This window comes from Pseudorca crassidens, chromosome 3 (assembly GCF_039906515.1).
Source record: "Pseudorca crassidens isolate mPseCra1 chromosome 3, mPseCra1.hap1, whole genome shotgun sequence".
Classification (NCBI taxonomy): domain Eukaryota; kingdom Metazoa; phylum Chordata; class Mammalia; order Artiodactyla; family Delphinidae; genus Pseudorca; species Pseudorca crassidens.
The window spans coordinates 80,735,461-80,763,268 of NC_090298.1; positions in this window are offsets into that span (position 1 = coordinate 80,735,461).

Consider the following 27,808-nt stretch of genomic DNA (forward strand, 5'->3'; position numbering starts at 1 on the left):
TAAAAGGCAAAAAGATTATGTACGTGGGGCAACTGGATTTAAAGATCAGTGACTTGGGACTAGGTCCTTGGGCATGAATTTTATGATAGTTTTATACTTGCATTTATGTTTCATTTAAATTTAAAAGCCCTTGTCTATATCTGCCTTGCATTAGCTTCACTATTATAAAAATTCATGTCCAAATTAATATTTGTAATTTTGATAATTTTACTATTTTCTTCTTTATTCCTAATAATTATGTTTGCTTTAGGAAGATGATTTTAATCTTTCTCCCCATAACCCAAAATATCACAGTAAAAAAGGTGTTGGATTAATTGTTAGGAACTCTGTGTTCAAGGCTAGTTTGTCACAATGGCCTGAGACTCTTAATCTCTCTGTTGTTCAGTTTTCCTACCTGTCAAAACAAAGAAACACCCACTGTTATCTCATGTTTTCACTCACCTGTAAAGGAAATGCTTGAGGTTTTAATGCTTATATTTTATCCTATTTACTAATATCAAAGCAAAGTAGAGAGGATATCTTATTTTTCTTCTCTCCTTTTTGTTTTCTGTAATTTACTTTCCTTCAAGAAGAAGAGCATTTGAATTTGGTTAGAAGTCTCTAAGTCCACTTGTCTTCTGTGACATCAAAAAACCCCCCAAAACACACAAAAAAACCTTTCCTCTAATTCAGGATTAGAGTGTTACAGAGCTTAGGAATTTAAGAAAACAAAATTTAAAATGATGTAACCATCCAACAGAGCAAATTTAATCTGTAAGTTAGATGTTTCTTGAGCTAATATACCTTTCTGTTAACAACCAAGTTGTTTCTTCATATGGTTAATAAACAGTAATGATAATCAATAACCACTGAGTTCTATGTTGTAGGAAGTATACGTTTATCTTCATAATAAAAATCTCTGAAGAAACTGATTTCTGCTTTTTACATAAAGTGTTAGAGTCATCTTTATACAATATTACAACTTTTTTCTTACCTATATATCAACTCATTTATAGTTTGTGCCTTTTAACTACCTCTTATTTTATTTTTTTTTGTAAAATAATATATCACTTATTTTAAAACTTAAGTAAGTATTGCCTCTTCTTAAATGATAGTATTTGAAAAAACATTTATATGAGAGTTAATGTGTTAAATTCGGTATTATTGAAATTTAAAAATGTCCATCTTTGAATTATAAAGTCTTCTGAGATGACCCCAGATTTACACGTACCACATTGTGGTACACTCTATAATGGGTACTTGAAGAAAAAGCTTCTTGATAATTAAAAAAAATCTTTTTGGCAATAAAAGTGATATCTGTCACAAAGAATGAGAATTTTATGTCCTTTCAGCTTTCATAGATTCCATATTTTATTTTTTAACCATATTGAAAAACAACTTTCCTCACTTCTATGTCTGTGAAATTTAGTTGGATTTTTCCCCCCATTTTAAATAAACATTAAAAGGTAAGAGAGAAAATATTAAGTTCTGAAATATTTCAATTGAAGTGAGTAGAAAAGAGGAAATACCATTTAAAGGAAATGAAAAAAATTTCAGTTATCTCACCTGGAGTATACTAAAGAGCTACATATAGAGAACAAGAAATATTTTATGGGCAAAGAAAATGGAGTTTAATTATCAGACAGCTATCACCCACAAAACCTAAACCCTTTCACAGTGGAAAGGATACTTCCCAAGGAAGAGATTGAGTTATGATATTGTGCAAAAATAATATAACCAACACCAAAGAAAAGTTTCTTGAGATAGGCTGATAATTCTAACTACTATTCTACATTTCATGTCTTTTTTTTAAATTTAGAATTCAATAATATAGCTTTCAATTCAAAGCAATACCTTTAAATATCTAGATTTTTATTCTGATATTTCAGATTCATGTTGAATTTCTAATTCCAGAATCAGTGGTCTTATTTAGATGTTTGTAACAATTGAAACAATACAGGAAGTCCTCATGGAATTTTTATTTTATTTTTATTGAAGTACAGTTGATTTACAATATTATATTTGTTTCAGGTGTACAGCATAGTGATTCAGTATTTTTACAGATTGAACTCCATTAAATGTTATTACAAGGTAGTGGCTGTAATTCCCAGGGCTATATAATACATCCTTGTTACTTATCTATTTTATACATAGTAGTTTGTATCTCTTAATCCCATACCCCTAATTGCCCCCCTCCCTTCCCTCCCTCCTCTGGTAACCACTAGTTTGTTTTCTATGTCTGTGAATGTGTTGCTGTTTCATTTTATATATTCATTAGTATTATTTTTTAGATTCCACATATAAGTAATATTATACAGTGTTTGTCTTTATCTAACCTGTTTCACTAAACACAGTATTCTCTGTGTTCATCCATGTTGCTGCCAATGGCAGAATTTCATTCTTTTTATGGTTGAGTAGTATTCCATTATATGTGTGTGTGTGTGTGTGTGTGTGTGTGTGTGTGTGTGTGTGTGTGTGTGTATGTTACATCTTCTTTATCCATTCATATCTTGATGAATACTTAGGTTGCTTCCACATCTTGGCTATGTAAATAATGCTGCTGTGAATGTTGGGGTACATATATCTTTTTGAATTAGTGTTTTCATTTTCTTTGGATATATACCCCAGAGTGGAATTTGCTGGATCATTATATGGCAGTTATATTTTTAGTTTTTTGAGGAATTCCATGCTGTTTTCCATAGTGGCTACACCAATTTACATTGGTCCCTTGAACTAGGGGTCCTTTATCTCCACATCTCACCAGCATTTGTTATTTGTAGACTTTTTGATGATAGCCATTCTGACAGGTGTGAGGTGATATCTCATTGTTGTTTTGATTTGCATCTCTCTGATAGAGATGTTGAGCATTTTTTCATGTGCCTATTGGCCATCTGTATATCTTCTTTGGAAAAAGGTCTATTCAGGTCTTCTGCCCATTTTTAATCAAGTTGTTTGTTTTCTTGATATTGAGTTGTATAAGCTGTTTGTGTATTTTGGATATTAAGCCCTTGTCAGTCATATCATTTGCAAATATTTCTCCCATTCCATAGGTCTTCTTTTCATTTTGTCAATGGTTTCCTGTGCTGTGCAAAAGCTTTTAAGTTTAATTAAGTCCCATTTGTTTATTTTTGCTATTATTTCTTTTGTATTAGAAGACAGATCCAAAAAATACTACTATGATTTATGTCAAAGAGTGTTCTGCCTATGTTATCTTCTAGGAATTTTATTGTTACCAGTCTTACATTTAGGTCTTTAGTCCATTTTGAGTTTATTTCTGTGTATGGTGTGAAGAAATATTCTAATCGGATTGTTTTACATGTAGCTGTCCAGTTTTCCTAGCAACACTTATTGAAGAGACTGTCTTTTTTCCATTGTATATTCTAGCCTCCTTTGTCATAGACTAATTGGCCATAGGTACATGGGTTTAATTCTTGGTTCTCTATTCTCTTCCATTAATCTGTGTGTTGTTTTTGTGCCAGTACCATGCTCTTTTTATTACTCTAGCTTTGTAGTAATTTTGAAGTCTGGGAAGGTGATACCTCCACCTTTGTTCTTTTTTTTTCAAGATTGTTTTGGTAATTTGGGGCCTTTTGTAGGTCAGTATGAATTTTAGGATTATTTGTTCTATGTCCGTGAAAAATGTCATGGGTATTTTGATAGGGATTACATTAAATCCATAGATTGCTTTGGGTAGTATGGCCACTTTAACAGTGTTAATTTTTCCAATCCAAGAGCATGGAATATCTTTCCATTTCTTTGTATCACCTTCAATTTCCTTTATTCATGTTTTACAGTTTTCAGAGTATATGTCTTTCACCTCAGTTTATTCCTAGGAATTTTATTCTTTTTCATGCAATTTTAAATGGGATTTTTTCTTTTACTCTCTCTTTTTAATAGTCCATTATTAGTGTATAGAAAAGCAACAGATTTCTGTATATTAATCCTGCAACTTTGCTGAATTCATTTGTTATAATAATTTTGCGGTGAAAACCTGTAGGGTTTTCTATCTGTAGTATCATGTCGTCTTCAAATAATGACAGTTTTACTTCTTTTGGTTTCCTCTTTGATTTCTTTATTGACCCATTGGTTTTTTAGTAGCATGTTGTTTAGTCTCCACATGTTTGTTCCTTTCCCCATTTATTATTCCTGTAACTGATTTCTAGTTTCATATTGTTGTGGTCAGAAAAAAAATGCTTAATATAATTTCTATCCTCTTAAATTTGTTGAGATTTGTTTTGTGGCTTACCCTGTGATCTGTGCTTGAGAACGTTCCATGTGCACTTGAAATGAATGTGTATACTGCAGTTTTGGTGTGTAATGTCCTGTAGATATCTATTAAGTTCTGTAGATATCTATTAAGTTCAAATGATTTATTGTGTCATTTAAGACCACTGGTACCTTAATTATTTTAAATATCCTATAATTTTATCTACAAGATACATTTATTTAGACTTTTTAGAAAAGTAATATACAGTAAGTCCCCTACATACAGACCTTCAAGTTGAGAACTTTCAAAGACACGAATGTGCATTCACATGTCCAATCACATAAAGTGTGAGTGAAGTTGCAGCTTGCCCTCCATCTCCTATTGCTGACAGTCCTTCAGCTCTACCATCTCCCACCTCCTTTCGCTCCTCCAATCGGTAACTCTTCTTACCTGTTCACTCGATGCCAGCCCCTGTATGCCAGCTGTTGTACTATTGTATTTTTCAAGGTACTGTAATATTAAAAATGTTTTCTTTATTTTTTGTTTGTTTTTTATGTATTATTTGTGTGAAAAGTATTATAAACCTATTACAGTACGGTACTATATAGCTGACTGTGTTAATTGGGTACCTAGGCTAACTTCGTTGGACTCACAAATTGGACTTATGAACATGCTCTTGGAATGGAATTCCTTCATATGTAGGGTACTTATTGTATTCAGGTTAAAGGCAAACTTAATATGATTATTCTATATCTATTATTTGTAACCAAAATAGTACTGTTATCTACTTGTAAAATACATGTAAGAAAATATCAATGAAATGGAGCTGACCTTCCTGACTCTTTTGCTTTTTCTGAAATTCTGTCTCACCATACTCTGTTTTTATATGCATCACATGCCTAGTATATTGAAATTTATTTCTCCTCTGCTACATTGAATTTTTTGACTTGTACTTTGATAAATATTCATTTTCTCTACCCCCAAAAGCCTGTCTCCCATTTCTTCACATATCATACTCATAGTCATTCCTCAAGAATTAGTTCAAACCTTTGTGAGCCTTATCCTACTTGTGAATGCAGAGATTCTTTTTATTTTCAACATCTTTTGTTGCCATAAAATATGTTCATATCCAGCAATTACAATTATTTAGTGTTGTGATTTTTCTGTTTACATTTATGGGTCTCTCACTTGTCCAAACTACGGTGCAGATAACATCCTATTCTTGTATCATCTGTGTCTGGCATAATTCCTATCTTATAATATGCATTCATCAAATGTACTGAAAAGATGATCAAATAAGTCACACTGATACTACAGAAAATAGTCAAGGTTTTATTCACTGAAAACAGAATGTATTGGTTGAATTTTTCCTTTGTCACTGAATATTTGGATACTATTATGATACTGTATTAGAGAGCTTGGGAAATTACTGGGTCCATTAAATTTTTTTTTAAGACAAATTTATCTCACAGTACCATGGAAAATAAACTAGAAGCAACTGACAGATTGACATAAGAAATAATAGAGGAAGTCAAAACAGTAATACAATTACCAAAAGATGCTGAACAGCTGAACTTGGGCAAAGACAAAGTTAAGAAAAATGCAGGGCTTCCCTGGTGGCGCAGTAGTTGAGAATCTGCCTGCCAATGCAGGGGACACAGGTTTGAGCCCTGGTCTAGGAAGATCCCACATGCCGCAGAGCAACCAAGCCTGTGAGCCAAAACTACTGAGCCTGCGCGTCTGGAGCCTGTGCTCCGCAACAAGAGAGGCCGCGATATTGAGAGGCCCGTGTACCACGATGAAGAGTGGCCCCCACTTGCCACAACTAGAGAAAGCCCTTGCACAGAAACAAAGACCCAGCACAGACAAAAATAAAAATAAATAAATTTTAAAAAAAAAGATTCCACATCTTCCCCCAACGTTGGCTTTAAAAAAAAAAAAAAGAAAAATGCAAAATGTTTTAGAAAACAAGATTTGGTGATAACTGGCTATATTCAAAATGGTGCTATAGAGAGAGGAGTCTCCAATGGACAAGGATTATTATTTGAGTGGCATTTATAAAAATACAAAATGAAAGAGGATAAAAAGATTTTATTTATTCTGTTTATAGTTTGTGAGATAGGAGTAAAGAATATGATTTTCTAAGTCTTCTTTTTTACCAATTTTGCACCAGTTTACTTTTGATATTAAAACTCATTTACTTAATTATATTCCTTACAATTTTATCCAGTCCTGACCACATATAAAATTTCTTTCCAAAGATTCCTTTTCATAGATCTTCATTTACTCAGAACACACATCCTAGTTTCATTGCATATGAAGATGCTTCTTTTTTTACCCTTAGAAACCTTTAATTTCTAGAGAAGACTGGAAAGTAAGCAATTATGCACTGTCTTTTATATTAGCATTCTGTATATTGGCAAACATAAATACTTTTTATAATTTCTAGAAATATGTGCTTTCTCATAGAAAATTTCACAGCACAGCTCAAACGTGTTTACTAATACTCTCAAATATGTTTAACTTCTCTGTAAACGGAAGCCTAGGTTCAGTAATTAATATTTCAGTTTCTCATCTTATTTGGGAATGATCTAGATATTCAATGAATGTAACAACTTATTGTTCAACTTAATTTAGCAAAATTTGAAGGGTGTACTTTGCCAAAGAGATTTGGGAAACTATTTAAGTAGACATATCATAAAACAATCATTGCTAAAACGTTCACATAAAAACTCTCAACTCATTGACTTTTTTTTTATAATGCATTAGACAAAGAAATTTAGTTATTTCTGATATATACATTTTAAAGTAATAACTAGAATTATGGCTTATAACATTACACCAGAACATATAAGATTTTTACAAATTTCATGTAATGTCTGAAACATTTATGTTAACATATTTCCATACAAATAATCCAAAGAAAGTTTAGTATTTTTGTTTGTTTGTTTCTCTGTTTTTTAATACTGCAGGCTCTTATTAGTCATCAATTTTATACACATCAGTGTATACATGTCAATCCCAATAGCCCAATTCAGCACACCACCATACCCAGCCCACCGCGGTTTTCCGCCCTTGGTGTCCATATGTTTGTCCCTACATCTGTGTCTCAACTTCTGCCCTGCAAATGGGTTCATCTGTACCATGTTTCTAGGTTCCACATACATGCATTAATATACGATATTTGCTTTTCTCTTTCTGACTTACTTCACTCTGTATGACAGTCTCTAGATCCATCCATGTCTCAAAATATGACTCAATTTCATTCCTTTTTATGGCTGAGTAATATTCCATTGTATATATGTACCACATCTTCTTTATCCGTTCGTCTATTGATGGGCATTTAGGTTGCTTCCATGACCTGGCTATTGTAAATAGTGCCGCAATGAGCATTGGGGTCCATGTGTCTTTTTGAATTATGGTTTTCTCTGGGTATATGCCCGGTAGTGGGATTGGGGGATCATACGGTAATTCTATTTTTAGTTTTTTAAGGAACCTCCATACTGTTCTGCATAGTGGCTGTATCAATTTACATACCCACCAACAGTGCAAGAGGGTTCCCTTTTCTCCACACCCTCTCCAGCATTTATTGTTTGTAGATTTTCTGATGATGCCCATTCTAACTGGTGTGAGTTGATATCTCATTGTAGTTTTGATTTGCATTTCTCTAATAATTAGTGATGTTGAGCAGCTTTTCATGTGCTTCTTGGCCATCTGTATGTCTTCTTTAGAGAAATGTCTATTTAGGTGTTCTGCCCATTTTTGGATTGGGTTGTTTATTTTTTTAATATTGAGCTGCATGAGCTGTTTATGTATTATGGAGATTAATCCTTTGTCCGTTGATTCGTTTGCAAATATTTTCTCCCATTCGACAGGTTGTCTTTTCATCTTGTTTATGGTTTCCTTTGCTGTGCAAAAGCTTTGAAGTTTCATTAGGTCCCATTTGTTTATTTTTGTTTTTATTTCCATTACTCTAGGAGGTGGATCAAAAAAGTTCTTGCTGTGATTTATGTCAAAGAGTGTTCTTCCTATGTTTTCCTCTAAGAGTTTTATAGTGTCCGGTCTTACATTTAGGTCTCTAATCCATTTTGAGTTTATTTTTGTATATGGTGTTAGGGAGTGTTCGAATTTCATTCTTTTACATGTAGCTGTCCAGTTTTCCCAGCACAACTTATTGAAGACAATGTCTTTTCTCCACTGTATATCTTTGCCTCCTTTGTCATAGATTAGTTGACCATAGGTGCATGGGTTTATCTCCGGGCTTTCTATCTTGTTCCATTGATCTATGTTTCTGTTTTAGTGCCAGTACCATATTGTCTTGATTACTGTAGCTTTGTAATATAGTCTGAAGTCAGGGAGTCCAATTCCTCCAGCCGTTTTTTTCCTTCAAGACTGCTTTGGCTACTTGGGATCTTTTGTGTCTCCATACAAATTTTAAGATGATTGTTCTAGTCCCAAAAAAAACACCATTCATAATTTGATAGGGATTGCATTGAATCTGTAGATTGCTTTGGGTAGTATAGTCATTTTCACAATATTGATTCTTATAATCTAAGAACATGGTATATCTCTCCATCTGTTGGTATAATATTTAATTTCTTTCATCGGTGTCTTATAGTTTTCTACATACAGGTATTTTGTCTCCCTAGGTAGGTTTATTCCTAGGTATTTTATTCTTTTTGTTGCAATGGTAAGTGGTAATTTCTCTTTAAGAATATTCATCATTAGTGTATAGGAATGCAAGAGATTTCTGTGCATTAATTTTGGATCCTGCAACTTTACCAAATTCATTGATTAGTGCTACTAGTTTTCTAGTTGCATCTTTAGGATTCTCTATGTATACTATCATGTCATCTGCAAACAGTGACAGTTTTACTTCTTTTCCAATTTTTATTCCTTTTATTTCTTTTTCTTCTCTGATTGCCATGGCTTGGACTTCCAAAACTATGTCGAATAAAACTGGTGAGAGTGGACATCCTTGTCTTTTTCTGATCTTGGAAGAAATGCTTTCAGTTTTTCACCATTGAGAATGATGTTTGCTGTGGGTTTGGCATATATGGCCTTTATTATGTTGAGGTGGGTTCCCTCTATGCCCACTTTCTGGAGACTTTTTATCATAAATTGGGGTTCAATTTTGTCAAAAGCTTTTTCTGCATCTATTGAGATGATCATATGGTTTTTATTCTTCAACTTGTTAATATGGTGTATCACATTGATTGATTTGCATATATTAAAGAATCCTTGCATCCCTGGGATAAATCCCACTTGATCATGGTGTATGATCCTTTTAATGTGTTGTTGGATTCTGTTTACCAGTATTTTTTTTTTTGAGGATTTTTGCATCTATATTCATCAGTGATATTGGTCTGTAATTTTCTTTTTTTGTAGTATCTTTGTCAGGTTTTGGTATCAGGGTGATGGTGGCCTCATAGAATGAGTTTGGGAGTGTTCCTTCCTCTGCAGTTCTTTGGAAGAGTTTGAGAAGGATGGGTGTTCACTCTTCTCTAAATGTCTGATAGAATTCACCTGTGGAGCCATCTGGTCCTGGACTTTTGTTTGTTGGAAGATTTTTAATCACAGTTTCAATTTCATTACTTGTGATTGGTCTGTTCATATTTTCTGTTTCTTCCCGTTTCAGTCTTGGAAGGTTATACCTTTCTAAGAATTTGTCCATTTCTTCCATGTTGTCCATTTTATTGGCATAGAGTTGCTTGTAGTAGTCTCTTAGGATGCATTGTATTTCTGTGATGTCTGTTGTAACTTCTCCTTTTTCATTTCTAATTTTATTGATTTGAGTCCTCCCCCTCTTTTTCTTGATGAGTCTGTCTAATGGTTTATCAATTTTGTTTATCTTCTCAAAGAACCAGCTTTTAGTTTTATTGATCTTTGCTATTGTTTTGTTTCTATTTCATTTATTTCTGCTCTGATCTTTATGATTTCTTTCCTTCTGCTAACTGTGGATTTTGTTTTTTCTTCTTTCTCTAATTCCTTTAGGTGTAAGGTTCGATTGTTTATTTGCAATTTTTCTTGTTTCTTGAGATAGGCTTGTATAGCTATAAACTTCCCTCTTAGAACTGCTTTTGCTGCATCCCATAGGTTTTGGATTGTAGTGTTTTTATTGTCATTTGTCTCTAGGTATTTTTTAATTTCCTCTTTGATTTCTTCAGGGATCTCTTGGTTATTTAGTAATGTATTGTTTAGTCTCCATGTGTTTGTGATTTTTACATTTTTTTCCCCCTGTAATTTATTTCTAATCTCATAGCGTTGTGCTCAGAAAAGATGCTTGATATGATTTCAATTTTCTTAAATTTACTGAGGCTTGATTTGTGACCCAGGGTGTGATCTATCCTGGAGAATGTCCCATACACACTTGAGAAGAAAGTGTAATCTGGTGTTTTTGGATGGCATGTCCTATAAATATCAGTTAAATCTATCTGGTCTATTGTGTCATTTAAATCTTTTGTTTCCTTATTTATTTTCATTTTGGATGATCTGTCCATTGGTGTAAGTGAGGTGTTAAAGTTCCCCACTATTACTGTTATTGTCGATTTCCTCTTTTATAGCTGTTAGCAGTTGCCTTATGTATTGAGATGCTCCTATGTTGGGTGCATATATATGTACAATTGTTATATCTTCTTCTTGGATTGATCCCTTGATCATTATGCAGTGTCCTTCCTTGTCTCTTGTAACATTCTTTATTTTAAAGTCTATTTTATCTGATATGAGTATAGCTACTCCAGCTTTCTTTTGATTTGCATTTGCATGGAATATCTTGTTCCATCCCCTTACTTTCAGTCTGTATGTGTCCCTAGGTCTAAAATGTGTATCTTGTAGACAGCATATACAAGTCTTGTTTTTGTATCCATTCAGCAAGCCTGTTTCTTTTGGTTGGAGCATTAATCCATTCACATTTAAGGTAATTATCGATATGTATATTCCTATGACCATTTTCTTAATTGTTTTCGGTTTGTTTTTGTAGGTGCTTTACTACTCTTGTATTTCCCACTTAGAGAAGTTCCTTTAGCATTTGTTGTAGAGCTGGTTTGGTGGTGCTGAGTTCTCTTAGATTTTGCTTGTCTGTAAAGCTTTTGATTTCTCCATTGATTCTGAATGAGATCTTTGCTGGGTAGAGTAATCTTGGTTGTAGGTTCTTCCCTTTCATCACTTTAAGTATACCATGCCACTGCCTTCTGGCTTGTAGAGTTTCTCCTGAGAAATCAGCTGTTAACCTTATGGGAGTTCCCTTGTATGTTATTTGTCATTTTTCCCTTGCTGCTTTCAATAATTTTTCTTTGTCTTTAATTTTTGCCAATTTGATTACTATGTGTCTTGGCGTGTTTCTCCTTGGGTTTATCCTGTATGGGACTCACTGCACTTACTGGACCTGGGTGGCTATTTCCTTTCCCATGTTAGGGAAGTTTTCAACTATAATCTCTTCAAATATTTTCTCGGGTCCTTTCTCTCTCTCTTCTCTTTCTGGGACCCCTATAATGTGAACGTTGTTGCATTTAATATTGTCCCAGAGGTCTCTTAGGCTGTCTTCATTTCTTTTCATTCTTTTTTCTTTAGTCTATTCCACAGCAGTGAATTCCACCATTCTGTCTTCCACGTCACTTTTCCATTCTTCTGCCTCAGTTATTCTGCTATTGATTTCTTCTAGTGTAGTTTTCATTTCAGTTATTGTATTGTTCATGTCTGTTTGTTTGTTCTTTAATTCTTCTAGTTCTTTGTTAAACATTTCTGGCATCTTCTCGATCTTTGCCTCCATTCTTTTTCAGAGGTCCTGGATCATCTTCATTATTCTGAATTTTTTTTTGGAAGGTTGCCTATCTCCACTTCATTTAGTTGTTTTTCTACGGTTTTATCTTGTTCCTTCATCTGGTATATAGCCCTCTGCCTTTTCATATTGTCTATCTTTCTGTGAATGTGGTTTTTGTTCCACAGGCTGCAGGATTGTAGTTCTTCTTCATTATCTAAGTCTTAAACATACTGTCATTGTAGTACTAATAGGCAATTTAGATAGAGATAGAAAATAAGAATAATGTCTAGGGATTAAGAAAGATTTTTAAACAAAAAAATATTTTGGAGATCATAATCAAGAAAGATAACTGTTTAAAGCAACAGCTTACCAGTTAGATTATGTAGAATGATATGAGAAGTGAACAAGAACATGAAGGATAGAGAGATAGGAATAAATGTACACAAAGCGAATTGAGAAGAAAAAATCCAAGTGAGGAGAATCCTGTGAAGATGGGCATCAAAAAAACAAAGGGAGAGGGTGCTTTCAAGAAAGAGTAATGGAAACAGTACTAAATCCATGAAGATCTGAGTGAATTAAAGGTAGTTTTAGAAATATTAGACTATTGCTTTCATATCTTGGCTATTGTAGATAATGCTGCAAAGAACATTCATTGGGGTGCATGTTTCTTTTGGAATTAGTATTTTTGTTTTCTTCAGGTAAATACCTTGGTTGTATGATAGATATGTGTTATATGTTTTGAGGAACTTCCACACTGTTTTTTTTTTATAGTGGCTGTACCTGTTTACATTCCCATCAATCATGCACGAGGTTTTCCTTTTCTCCACATTCTTCCCAACACTTGTTACTTCTTGTCTTTTTGATGATAGCCATTCTAACGAGTGGAGGTGATATCTCATTGTGCTTTTGATTTGTCTTTCTCTGAAAATTAGTGATGTTGAGCATCTTTCATTTGCTTGTTGGCCCCCTGTATGTCTTTGGACAAATGTCTGTTCAGGTCCTCTGCCCATTTTTTAATCAAATTGTATAATTTTTCTTATTAGAAAGTTTCATATTATGACCAATAATGACAATTTGGTGACCATTTTTTATATAGTGAAAAACTAAATGTAAACAGCAAAAGAATTTCATACAAACACATGTACATGTAAAAATAATGTTTGCTCAAAATATGAATTAAAATTAAATTATGCCACCTAACCTAACAAGAGAAATAGAAAAGATAAATTTAAACAATATAAAACTCTAATGTCAAAATAGAAGGGTATTGTAAAAAAAATGTGATACATTCTCATGGGTGGGGGGATTAATATACTCAAGAGACAGATACACTCCAAGTTTAGCACAGAATTTTTGTTAATATTTATTATGTGCTGTTGAGATGTGTACTATTATACTACTTGAAATACAGACTTTAAAAATTTAATGATCTAATAAGAATCTCTGAAAATGTTAATATACTTGTAGAAAAATAAGACGGCAAGAAAACACTGGAGAAAAGCACAATAGGAAATATCTTCTGTCAAACTTAGAACACATAAAAAATTGTTGAAATTGTATGAAAACTAGGTTTTAAAATAAATGTTAATTGACAAATTCTAGAAAAATAAAGCCTCTATAAATATTTGGTGACTAATAAAATGTATATTAGCAATAAAATAGCAAAAATATCAAATATTATTATGAAGAAAAAATAAATTTATTTCTCACACCCAACAGAGCAATAAGATTTCAGATGAACTATAGTCTTTAAAATTAGAAAGAACAAACAACAATTTAGATGTTAGAACATGTAGTATCAATAGGACTGTTAATTGATTATCTTTTTCTTGTAGTTAGTTGACAACTCCATTTTATTCTCTGTTTTTATGAGTTTGGCTTTTTTTAGATTCCACATATAGGTTATATCATACATAACTTGTCTTCCTCTGTCTGACTTATCTCACTTACCATAATGTGCTATCCATGTTGGCAAAAGTGGCAGGAGGTCTTCTTTCTCATACTTGAGTAATATACATCACACACACATGTATACATACATGTATATATATATATATCACATCTTTTTTAACCATTCATCTATTGATGGACACTTATATTGTTTCCACATTTTGGCTATTATGAATAATGCAGAAAACATGGAAGAATGTATCTCTTTGATACTCTGTTTTCATTTCCTTTGGGCATATACCCAGTTGCTGGGTGGAGTTGCTGGATGGAGTTGCTGGATCATATGGTAGATTTATTTTTAAATTTTCAGGGAACCTCCATATCATTTTCCATAGCAGCTGAACCAATTTACATTTCCACCAACAGTGCACAAGGCTTCCCTTTTCTCCACACTCTCACCAACAATCTTTTGTCTTTTTGATGATAGCCATTCTAACAGGGGTGAGGTTTTTATTTGCATTTCCCTGATCATTAGTGATATTGAGCATCTTTTCATGTACCTATTGGCCCTTTGAATATCTTCTTTGAAAAATGTATATTTACTTCCTCTGCCCATTTTTTCATTGGATTGTTTGGGGATTCTTTGTTGTTGTTGAGTTGTATGAGTTCTTTATTTATTTTAGATTTTTACCTCTTATCCAACATATGGTTTGCAAAATTTTCTCCCTTTCTGTAGGTCATCTTTTCATTTTGTTAATTGTTTCTTTTGTTGTGCATAAGTATTTAAATTTAATGTAGTCCCACTTGTCTAATTTTGGTTTTGTTGCCTTTTGGTGTTGTAGCCATTAAATCATTGGCAAGGCCAACATCAGAAAGCTTTTCCTGTATAGTTTCTTTTAGAAATTTTAGAGTTTCAGGTCATATGTTTAAGTCTTCAATCCATTTTGTGTTGATTTTTGTGAATGGTGTAAAATAGGGGACCAGTTTCATATTTCTGCATGTGGAAAACCAATTTTCCCAGCACCATTTGTTGAAGAGGCCATCATTTCCTCATTGTGTGTTGTTACCCTTGTATTGGGTGGGCCAAAATGTCGTTCGTTTTTTTCTGTAAGATGGTTCTAGTAGCATTTAGTTGTCTTTAACTTCATTTGAAACAATTTTGTTAGATTGTACGTGATAGCTGTCATATCAGCATGCATTTAAGAAAAGACATCAAAATTGGTGAATTTTTGTGTAGCTATTTTAACATTGAAGATGGTAGAAAAAAGCAACATTTTTGGCATATTATGTTTTATTATTTCAAGAAAAGTAAACAAGCAAACTGAAACCCACAAAAAGATTTGTGCAGTGTATTGAGAAGGTGCTGTGACTGACTGAATGTGTCAAAAGTGGTTTGTGCTGGAGATGCGTCACTGGATGATGCTATAAGGTCGGGTAGACCAGTTGAAGTTGATCGTGATCAAATCAAAACAATAATTGAGAAGAATCACCATTATCACATGGGAAATAGCCAACGTATCAAAATATCCAAATCAAGCATTGAAAATCATTTGTACCAGAATGATTATGTGAATCACTTTGATATTTGGGTTCCACATAAGTTAAGTAATAAAAACCTTCTTGACTGTATTTCCACGTGCAATTCTCTACTGAAATGTAATGAAAACATTCTGTTTTTAAAACAAATTGTGATGAGCAATGAAAAATGGCTACTGTACAACAATGTGGAATGGAAGAGATCACCAGTACCAACCACACCAAAGGCTGGTCTTCATCCAAAGAAGGTGATGTTGTGTATATGGTGGGATTGGAAGGGAGTCCTCTATTATGACCTCCTTCCAGGAAACCAACTGGTAATTCTAACAAGTACTGCCCCAATTAGACCAACTGAAAGCAGCACTCGATGAAGGGTCCAGAATTAGTCAACAGAAAATGCATAATCTTCCACCAGGATAACACTAGACTGCATGTTTCTTTGATGACCAGGTAAAAACTGTTACATCTTGGCTGTGAAGTTCTGATTCATCCACCATATTCACCAGACATTGCGCCTTTAGATTTCCATTTATTTCCATCTTTTCAAAATTCTCTTAATGGAAATAATTTGAATTCCCTGGAAGACTGTAAAAGGCACCTGGAACAGTTCTTTGCTCAAAAAGATAAAAAGTTTTGGGAAGATAGAATTAAGAAGTTGCCTGAAAAATGGCAGAAGGTAGTGGAAGAAAAGGGTGAATATGTTGTTCAATAAAGTTCTCGGTGAAAATGAAAAATTTATGTTTTATTTTTACTTAAAAAATGGAAGGCACTTTTTGGCCCACCCAGTAGAAGAGTCGTTGACCATACGTGATCTCCATTTTGTTCTGTAGCTCTCTGTGCATGATTTTATGCCAATACTGTACTGTTTTGATTACTGTAGCTTAGTAGTATATTTTGAAATCAGGAAGTATGATATATGCAGCTTTGTAGTTACATATGAATTGTAGAATTATCTTTTCTATTTTTGTAAAAAATGCTATTGAGATTTTGGTAGGGATTGCATTGAATCTGTAGACTGCTTTGAATAGTATTAACACTTTAACAATATTAACTCTTCCAATCCATAAACACAGGATGTCTTTCCATTGTTTGTGTCTTGTTTAGTTTCTTTTATGAATGTTTTGTAGTTTTCAGTATACAAGTCTTTTGTTTCCCTTTAAGTTTATTCCTAAGCATTATATTGTTTTTGGTGCTATGTAAATGGAACTGTCTTCCTAATTTCCTTTTCAGATAGCTCATTGTTAGTGTATAGAAACACAAACATTTTTTGTATGTTGATTTTGTATCCTACAACTGTACTGAATTTGTTTTCTAGTTCTAAAAGTTTTTTGATGGAGTCTTTAGGGTTTCTGTATATAAGACTATGTCATCTACAAACAGGAACAATTTTACTTCTTTCTTTCCGATTTGGTTGCCTTTATTTGTTTTCCTTGCCTAATTGCTCCGGCTAAGATTTCTAGTACTGTGTTGAATAGAAATGGTGCAATTGGGCATCCTTACCTTGTTCCTGACCTTAGAGGGAAAGTTTTCAACTTTTCGTGATTGAGTATAATGTTCACTATGGGTTTGTCATATGTGGTATTTATTACCATGAGGTATGTTCCATTTAAGATGGATTTTGGAGATCCAAGAGAATATGTGAAATAGGCAATTGGATACAGGTAAAAATTAAACATTAGGGTTACAAATTTTGGAGGTGTCAGCATATATGTAAAGTAATGGGGCTGGATAAGATCACCTACAAAAGAGAAGAGAGAAGAGAAGTAAAGAGGTTCATTTCTAACAATGATAAACTGAGTAATTTAAACCATAACTTCTGTTGAGATTTTAAACAATGGACAGAATATCTGTAAAAATCTTCTTGAAATCAGGGGATAGCTAAGAAGTCAATGAAGAATATTGGGTGTGTGATTAGAAGTAACGAAAATGCAAACTAAAAGAAAATTCAAACACAAATTGTGAAATACAATTAAAGCAATACTTAGAAAATTTATAGCATTAAAATGCCTACATTAGAAAAGAAGGAATGTCTAAAATCAATTACCTCAACTTGCAAATTAAAAAACTAGAAAAAGAAATCAAATTAAACCTAAAGTAAGTAAATAATGAAAATCAAAGTGGAAATCTGTAAAATAGGAAAATGAAAAAATGAGATACTCAAATGAACCCAAAAGCTAACTCTTTGAGAATATCAATAAAATCAATCAATCTGCATCATCTGATCAGGATAGCAATATCTGGAATGAGACAAGTGACATCATTGCTAATTCTAGAGATATTGAAGGGATAATAAAGGAATACACTAAGCAACATTATGCCAACAATTTTGACAACTTAAATGAAAAGGACAGGTTCTTTGAATGACACAAAATTTCAAAACCCATTCATGAAGAAATAGATAGCCTTAATGGCCTCATAATGGATAACACAATTTAGTTTGTAGTTAAAAACTTTCCCACAATAAAAAATTCCAGAGTCAGATTGTTTCACTGGAAAAGTCTACCTAACATTTAAGGAAATAGAAATATGGTTTTTCATTCAAAGTGTTACAGAAAACTTGAAGGCAAAGAAACACTTCTCCATTCTACTATGAGGACAACATTACCCTAACACCAAACTCAACAATAATATTAAGAGAAAACTATAGGCCAATATTCCTTATAAACATAGGTTTAAAAATTTGAAACAAAAATATTAACAAACTAAATCTAACCATTATAAGAAGGATAAGGTGTAATGACTCAGTGAAGCTTGTCTCTGTAATGCAGAGTTTAACATGTGGAAATCAAAGTAATTCACTGTAATTCAAAGTAATTCATTAACAAAGTGAAAATGAGAAATCATATGATCACTTCAATAAATTCAGTAAAAGTATTTGTCAATCTAATATCAATGCCTAATAACAAATCTCAGCCAACTAGGTATAGATGGACACTTCCTCAATTTGATAAAGGACATCTAGGGAAAAAAATCTATAGCTAACATCTTGCTTAATGATGAAAGGCTCAATTTCCCCCAAGTGTATTAAAAATATGAGGAAAATCATTCCCACTGTTTCTATTCAATATTGTACTGGAGAGTCCAGCTACCAGAGACTTGTTTGAGAAAAAAAAAAAGGTATTTGGAAAATTAGAAGTAAAACAACTGTTTTAATTCACAAAAGATATGATGATTTATGTGCAAAATCCAGTGGAGTCTACAAAAACTACTACTCAAACTAATATGTGAGTTTTGCAGCATTGAAGGATACAAGATCAATGTAGAAACATCAAATATATTTATATATACTTGTAATTAACAACTGGAAATTTAAATTTAAAAAGTAATACCACTTACAATAGCATCAAAACATATGAAATACTTACAGATAATCTGACAAAAGATGTTATAGTAGACAGAATACTGGTCCTCCAAAAACATCCACATCCCAGTGCCTAAAATGTGTGCATATGTTATGTTACATGATAAGCAGAGATTAAAGTTGTAGATGAAGTTAAGGCTGCTAATTAATTGACTTTAAGATCTGGACATAGTCCTGAATTATCCTGGTGAGCCCAATATATTCCAAAAACTCCTTTAAATGTGAAACAGGGAGGCAAAAAAATCAGAGTTAAAGGCACTCTCCTGTTGGCTTTGAAGATGGAACAAGGTACCACAAGCCAAAAATGCAGGCAGCCTACAGAAGCTAGAATAGGTGAGGAAATGGATTCTTCCCTTGAGTCTCCAGAAGAAAAGCAATACCTCCACCTTGGTTTTAGCCCAGTAGAACCTTTTTGGACTTCTGACCTTAGGAACAGCAAGTTAATAAAAGTGTGTCATTTAAAGTGACTAAGTTTTTTAGTAATTTGTTACAGCAGCAATAGGAAACTCAAATAGTTGTGAGTGGCCTGCACACTGCAAGTACAAACATTGTTGAGAGAATTTCAAGATCTAAATAAATGGAGAGATAGAACTTTTTTCATGGCTCAGAAGATTAAAAAAAAAACCCCACAATAATTAGATACTACTACACACCTATTAGATTGGCAAAAATTCAAAATGCTGACAATACCAAGATGTGGAACATCAGAAACTCTCATTCATAGCTGGTGGGAATGCAAAATCAAGCAGCCACTTTCGAAATCATTTTAGGTTTCTCACAAAACTAAACATAGTGTTACCATGTACGAACTTGGAGAAGGTATTTGTATCCAAAATATACAAAGATTTCTGACAACTTATTAGAAAACAACCCCTCAAAAAATGGACAACAGGTGAAAACAGATAGTCACCAAAGAGGATAAACAGATTGTAAATTAGCCTTTGAAAATATGCTTAAATCATTAGGGAAATGAAAGTTAAAATTATAATTAATGAAATACCACCACATATCTAATAGAATGGCTATATTGAAAAGGACTGACCATACCAATGTTGACAAGTATGAAGAGAATTTGGAACTCTTATATATTCTGTGAAGGATGATGATTGAATAATTCTCAAATTATTTTATAAATTTTTACATAAAAATATCCAGTATACAATTTTAGACAAACTCCTGAGGACTCAAGATAATGTAACAGAAAAACAAGTTAAACTATAGAAAATACAAAGAGATGTACAGAAAAATTATATAAGAAAGGTATAAGACATAGATTCTAAAATAGCTATGCTTCATATGTTCATATGCACATAAAGGCAATATTGCAAATTTCAACAGAGATATGAGTACTATGCATAACTAAATGGAAATTTCATGACTGAAAACTACAAATAGTGAAAACTAAGAACACAAGTAATGAATTTAATAGCAGATCTGACCCAGCTGAAGAGAAAAGTATTGAACTGAGAGACAGTTCAGAAGATGAGTCACAAATGAAGCACTGAGAGATCAATATTGTGAAGTACATAGGATATAATAACAGACATAAATATAGAGTAAAAAATGTCTAAGACGTATGCAATTAGACTCCCAGAGGAAGAGAAACAAGGGATGGGCAGAAGAAATATTTGAAGATATAGTGGCTGAGATATGATCAAAATCAAATAAAAATAATAAAGTACAGTTTAAAGAGGAATAGTTTAAAGAGGGCTATTCAAGTTGGATAAATTCAAAGAAAATCACACCTAGTACATGACATTAAAATTATTGAAAGCCAAATACAAGGAGGTCATCTTTAAAGTAAGAAGAAAAAAAAACACAGTGTACCTTCAAAAGAGTAGCTGTTATTGGAAGGTGACTTTTCAATAGTCAGATAAAAATTAAAGCCAGAAGATAGTGGAAGGATATCTTCATTTATCAAAAGAAAAAAACTGACAAGCTAAAATTGTATATCCAGTTCAAAAGTAAACCTTAAATAAATCTATTCTTCAGGAAAAATAAAACAGTTAATCAGGCCAAAGGAAAATGATTCCAGATAGAAGATTTAAAATGCACAAAGGAGGGGCTTACCTGGTGGCGCAGTGGTTGAGAGTCCGCCAGCTGATGCAGGGGACACAGGTTTGTGCCCCGGTCCGGGAAGATCCCATATGCCACGGAGTGGCTGGGCCCGTGAGCCATGGCCGCTGAGCCTGCGTGTCCGGAGCCTGTGCTCCACAACAGAAGAGGCCACAACAGTAAGAGGTGCACGTACCGCAAAAAAAAAAAAAAAAAGAAAGAAAATATACGCACAAAGGAATGAAAAGGAAAAAAAAGGTAACTACATGGGTATATAAAGATAAATATATATATTTTAATATTAATAATAATATCTGGTTAGGTTTAGTATATAAAGAAAATTAAAATATTTTAAAATATTTGTATACACTGTAAATTAAATGAAATAGATCTAATGTCCCTACATTGTACTGAGTGAGATAAAAATGTTAATTTGTATTTGAAACTGATAAGTCAAATATTATAGTTTTAGTAGAAAAACTTCTAAAATAATAGGAAAAATCCTGTTTAACCTTAACAACACTTGAAGGAATGAGTAGAATAATAAATAATCTAAAAGAATGCAAAAATACCTAATATAGGAGCACATAAATATAAAAAGCAAATATTTACAGGTATAAAAGGAGAAATTGACAGTAATATAAATATACAGTAATAGTAGGGGACTTAAAAACCTCACTTACATCAATGGGTAGATCATCCGGACAGGAAATCAATTTAAAAAAACAAACAGAAAAAACAACCGACCAAACAAAAAAAAGCCTTAAATGACACATTAGACCAGATGGACTTAATAGATATCTACAGGACATTCCATCCCAAACCAGCAGAATATACATTCTTTTCAATTGCATTTGGAATGTTCCCTAGGATAGATCACATGCTAGGCCACAAAACAAGTCTCAGCAATTTTTAAGGGAATAGATATTTCATCATGTGTCTTTTCCAACCGCAATGGTATGAAACTAGAAATCATTTACAGGAAGAAAAATGGAAAAACACAAACATGTGGAGACTAAACAATTTGCTGCTATAAAAACAATGAGCCAATAAAGAAATAAAAGAGGAAATCAGAAAATTCCTTGAGACAAATAAAAACACAACTCTCCAAAATCTATGGGACACAGTAAAAGCTGTTCTAAGATGGAAGTTTATAGCAATATAGACCTACCTCAAGAAAGAAGAAAAATCTCAAATAAACAACCTAATTTTCCATCTAAAGGAATTAGAAAAAGAAGAACAAACAAAGTTTAAACTCAGCAGAAGGAAGAAATAAAGATCTGAATGTAAATAAATAACAGAGACCCCCCCAAAAACAGAAAAGATCAATGAAATCAAAAACTGTTTTTTTTTAAAAGATAAACAAAATTGAAGATTCTTTAGCCAGACTTATTAGGAAAAAAAGAGATTCCACGTAAACAAAATTAGAAATGTAACAGAATAAGTTACAATCAATATTATAGAAATATGAACAATCATAAGAAAATAATATAAAAAATTATATGCCAACATATTGGACAACCTAGAAATGTATAAATACCTAGAACCATACAATTTTCTGAGACTGAATTAGGAAGAAATATAAAATCTGAACAGACCAGTTACTAGTATTTAAATTGAATCAGCAATCAAAAAACTCCCAAGAAACAAAATTCCAGGATTGAAGGGCTTCACAGGGGAATTCTACCAAAGAAAGAAGAGTTAATACTTATTCTTCTTAAACTATTCCTAAAAAATTGAAGAAAAGGGAACACTTCCAAACTCATTCTATGAGACCAAAATTACCCTGATACCGAAACTAGACCAAGACTCTACAATAAAAAAGAAAATTACAGGTCCATATCTCTGATGAGTATAGATTTTTAAAATCCTCAATAAAATATTAGCAAGCTGAATGCAACAATATATAAAAAGGAATGTATATTGTAATCAAGTGGAATTTATTCCAGGCATGCAAGGATGGTTCAGTATCCACAAATCAATCAATATGATACACCACATTAACACAACAAAAGATACAAATCACATTATCACCTCAATAGATGCAGAAAAAGCATTTGACAAAATTCACCATTCATTCATGACAAAAACTTGTGAGAAATTTGGCATAGAGGGACCACACCTCAACATAATAAAGATCATCTATGACAAGCCCACAGCTAACATCACACTTAATGGTAAATAGTTGAAAGCTCTTCCTCTGAGATCAGGAGGAAGACACTTCTATTTAACATAATATTGGAAGTCCTACCCATGCAGTCAGACAAGAAAAAGAAATAAAAGGCATTGAAATAAGAAGGGAAGAAGTAAAACTGCCTGTATGTGCACATGATACTGTATATAGAAAACCCAAAGACTCCACCAAGAAAACTATTAGAACTAATAAATGAATTCAATAAAATTGCAGGATACAATATTAATTTATAGCCATCTGTTGCATTTCTTTACTCTAATAAGAACTATCAGAAAGAGAAAACAAAACAAACATACAGAAAACAATCCTGTTTAAAATCTCATCAAAAAAAACACATAGGAATAAATTTAATCAAGGAGTTGAAAGACCTATACTCAGCAAACTATAAAACATTGATGAAGGATGTTCAAGATGATATAAAGAAATTGAAAGTTATCCTGTTTGCATGGATTGGAAGAATTCTATTGTTAAAATGTCCATAGTACCCAAAGCAATCTACAGATTTAATGCAATTCTTATCAAAATACCCATAGCATTTTTCACAGAGCTAGAACAAATAATCTTAAAATTTGTATGGAACCACAAAAGACCCAGAATAGCCAAAGCAATTTTGAGAAAAAAGAACAAAGTTAGAGATATCACAGTCCCTGACTTCAGACTATACTACAAAGCTACGTTAATCAAAACACTATGCTACTGGCATAAAAACAGACACATAGATAACTGGAACAGAATAGAGATCCTAGAAATAAGCACATGTACATATGCTAATGTACATGTTAATCCATGATAAAGAAGGCAAAAATATACAATGGGGAAAAGACAATTTTTCCAATAAGTGATGCTGGGGAACTGGACAGCTACATGTAAAAGAATAATATTAGAACATTTTTTCATACCATATACAAATAAACTCAAAATGGATTAAACACCTTAAGGTAAGGCCTGAAACCATAAAATTACTAGAAGAAAACATAGTCAGGATGGTCTTTAATAAAGTTTTTAACAACATTTTTCTGAATATATCTCCTGAGGCAAGGGGAAACAGAGACAAAAATAAACAAATGAGACCTTATCAAACTTAAGTTTAAAAGCTTTTGCACAGCAAAGGAAACCATAAGCAAAATCAAAAAAGGAATCTACTGAATGGGAGAAGATACACAAATGATATGTCTGATAAGGGGTTAATAACCAAAAAATAAAAGGAACTCATAAAACTCTATCAGAAAAACAAATAACCTGATTAAAAAATGGGTAGAGGAGCTGAATAGGCACTTTTCCAAAGAAGACATACAAATGGCACATGAAAAGATGCTCAACATCACTAATCATCAGGGAAATGCAAATCAAAACCACAATGAGATAGCACCTTATAATTGTCAGAATGGTTACCACTATTAAGACAACAAATAAGGACTTCCCTAGTGGTGCAGTTATTAAGAATCCACCTTCCAATGTAGGGGACATGGGTTCAAGCCCTGGTCCAGGAAGATCCCTTATGCTGTGGAGCAACTAAGCCTGTGTGCCACAACTACTGAAGCCCACGTGCCTAGAGCCCGTGCTCCGCAACAAGAGAAGCCACCTCAATGAGAAGCCCTCACACTGCAATGAAGAGTACACCCCACTCACTGCAACTAGAGAAAGCCCGTGCACGGCAACAAAGACCCAATGCAGCCAAAAATAAATAAATAAATTTATGAAAATAAAAAAGACAACAAATAACAAGCGTTGAGGGAGATGTGGAGAGAAGGGAACCCTCATACACTGTTGGTGGGAGTGTAAATTGCTACAGCCACTATGGAAAGCAGTATGGATGGTCCTCAAAAACTTAAAAATAGAACTACCATATAGTCCAGCAATTCTCCTGGGTATATATCCAAAGAAAACGAAATCACTAATTTAGAAAGATATATACACCCCAGTGTTAATAGCAGCATTGTTTATAATAGCTAAGGTATGGCAGTTCCATCAACAGATGAATAAAGAAGATGTGGGATATATATACAATGGAATATTACTCAGCCTTAAAAAAGAATGAAAATTTGCATTTTGGGACAACATGGACGGACCTGGATTGTACTATGCTTAGTGAAATAAGTAAAAGAAAGACAAATATGGTGTTTTCAGTTATATGTGGGATCTAAAAAAAGAAAAAATAAGACAAACAAATGAATGCAATAAAGCAGAAAGACTCAGATATACAGAGAACAAACTAGTGGTTACCAGAGGAGAGGTGTGGGGGGATGGTCAAGATAGAGGAAGGGGATTAAGAGGTACATACTACTAATTTATAAGAATGTAACATAAAACACAAGGAGTATAGCCAATATTTTATAACTTTATGTGGAGCATGATCTATTAAAATATCAAGTCACTATGCTGTACTCCTTAAACTAATATAATATTGTAAGTCAACTCTACTTCAATAAAAAATAAAAGAATGAAATAAAGGATTAATTAAGAAATATAGAATAAAAAATATAGCATAAATGAGAGAAATAAGATGAAAGTTTAAATGTGAATATTAAAAAATTTTTGAATGTAAAAATATCTTTTCCAAATAAAAGCAAAAATATCACACTGGGTAAAAACAAAAACACAGCATAATACAACCATAGATATCTCTGGTATACACATCTATAATATAACACAGAAAGTTTGGAGGAAAAAACAATGAAAGATATGCCATGCAAACCCTACCCCAAATAATGTTGTTATAAATATTAATATCAAAGTAGATGTGGAGAAAAAAGGACCAAGAGATGATACTTCAAGATTCAATTTCTAAAGAATATTATATCTTCAGCTCCTAGTATAAATTTGTATGTACTTACTACAGTTTCAAAATATATAAAATAAATATTAACATAACTAAAAATAGATATAAACAAGATAGCAATCATTGTTAAATATTTATTATACCTCTCATTTCAGCTGTTAGAATAAAATGACAAAAATTAGTAAGAATACAACCTGATAAATACCCTTGATCTAATTGATATATGTGGTACACAACACATTGTAATTGCAGAACACACTTTCATTTTGAATTAGTTTACAGAATTGACCATGTGTTAGGCATAAAGAAGTTTCAACAAATTTCAGAGGCTTGAAATCATATAAACCATATTCCCTCTCCATACAGCAATTAACTAGTAATCAGTAAAGCATAACTGCAAAATCACTAAATGTTCAGAAGTTAAGGAATATACTTTTTAAAAATAAAAGCATAAATTAAAGAATTTCACTGTACACTAAAATATATAAATTAAGCTGACTACAACAAAGAACAGAATGGATACAGCTAAATTTATGAATCTAGAAGAATTTATAAATTTAAATGCATACATTAGGAAAGAATACAAGCTGAAAACCAGTGTTTTAAACTTACTTCTTAAGAATTCAGTAAAAGAGCACAAATCAGCTTGAAAGAGTGAAAGAAGTATTAAAGATAAAAAGAAAATTTTCATAGAAAACCAACAAACCATAGAAAAATATCAGCAAAGCCAAAAGATTTTTCTTTGGAAAGACTGATAAAATTGATACACCCTGGAATGTGAACGAAAAGGGGAATGGAAAGGTAAAACAACAGTATGGATCCTTAAACAACCAAACAAAAAGGGGTATTATAAACACAACTTTAATCCAATAAATTTGCAAATTTAGCTGACATGCATTTTGGGGGCAAGAAAATTCAGTCTTTGTAAATTTTCAGAGAATCATGAAAAAAGTAAACACGTAGTGTGTGTGTGTGTGTGTGTGTGTGTATGTGTGTGTGTGTGTGTGGTGTGTATGTGTGCGTTTCAGTAAGGCCAGCAGGTATAATCTAGACAAGGACATTACATGAAAGGAAAAATATAAACTAATCTTATTCATGTTTCATTTTGCAAATTGAAAGAAAGTGTAAAACTTTTAAAGAAAGAAAATATCTTGTTAATCAATGGGAAAACTCAATATTGTAAAAATATCCATTCACCCCCAAATGATCTATAGATTCAATGCAATGTTATTCCAAATGCTAAAGTAATTTATAGAAATTTACAAACTAAATCTATAATTTATATTAGGATACATTAGAATGCATAGGACCAAAATTAACCAGCATAATCTTGAAGAGTCTGAGAGGACATGCTCCACTATATATCAAAACTTACTGTAAAATTACAGCAATAAAGACAGTGCTGTATTTTTGTAAGGATAGTCAAATAGACCAGTGGAGGTGAGCTCTATGATTTGTGTAACCCAACTTTGACAATTCTACCTTGCCTTTCACTCCCATAAATCTTTAAGGCTATGGCATATTTTTTAAGAATGGAAGCGGAGGAAAAGTACCAGGATTATTTGATGTAGGGGTGGCTCTCTCTATATCCTTGGTATTAATTGGCAAAAGTCTTGCAGCAGAATAAGGGTATGAATCTTACCAATGCAATTTAAAGAAAATAGATTTAGGCCAGAAGGAATTACCTAAGTAGGAGAGAGAGAGAACGTGAAGCAGAAGAATAATTAACAAAAATACAGTTCTCTGGCTGTTAATATCAGCTTTGGTGAAAACAAGACCTTTAAAGGAGAAAATGAGAATATTGGTAGAGAATGAATTGAGATCAGATTTTCTGGTTGCTGAAAGCCTTCCCATGCTTCAGTGGCCACTTTAGCCTCCATACTTACTGGAAAAGTAAATCACTGATAACTGTTGATTTCCTGCAGACCATGGAATCCAGAGGGTAGGCCATTTTGTGAAGAAATCACAGTGGAAGACTGACTAATTTTTGCCAGCAGAATAAACACTGGGAGGGGGGTGGAGGGGTGTCTTATCACTTATACTAGATA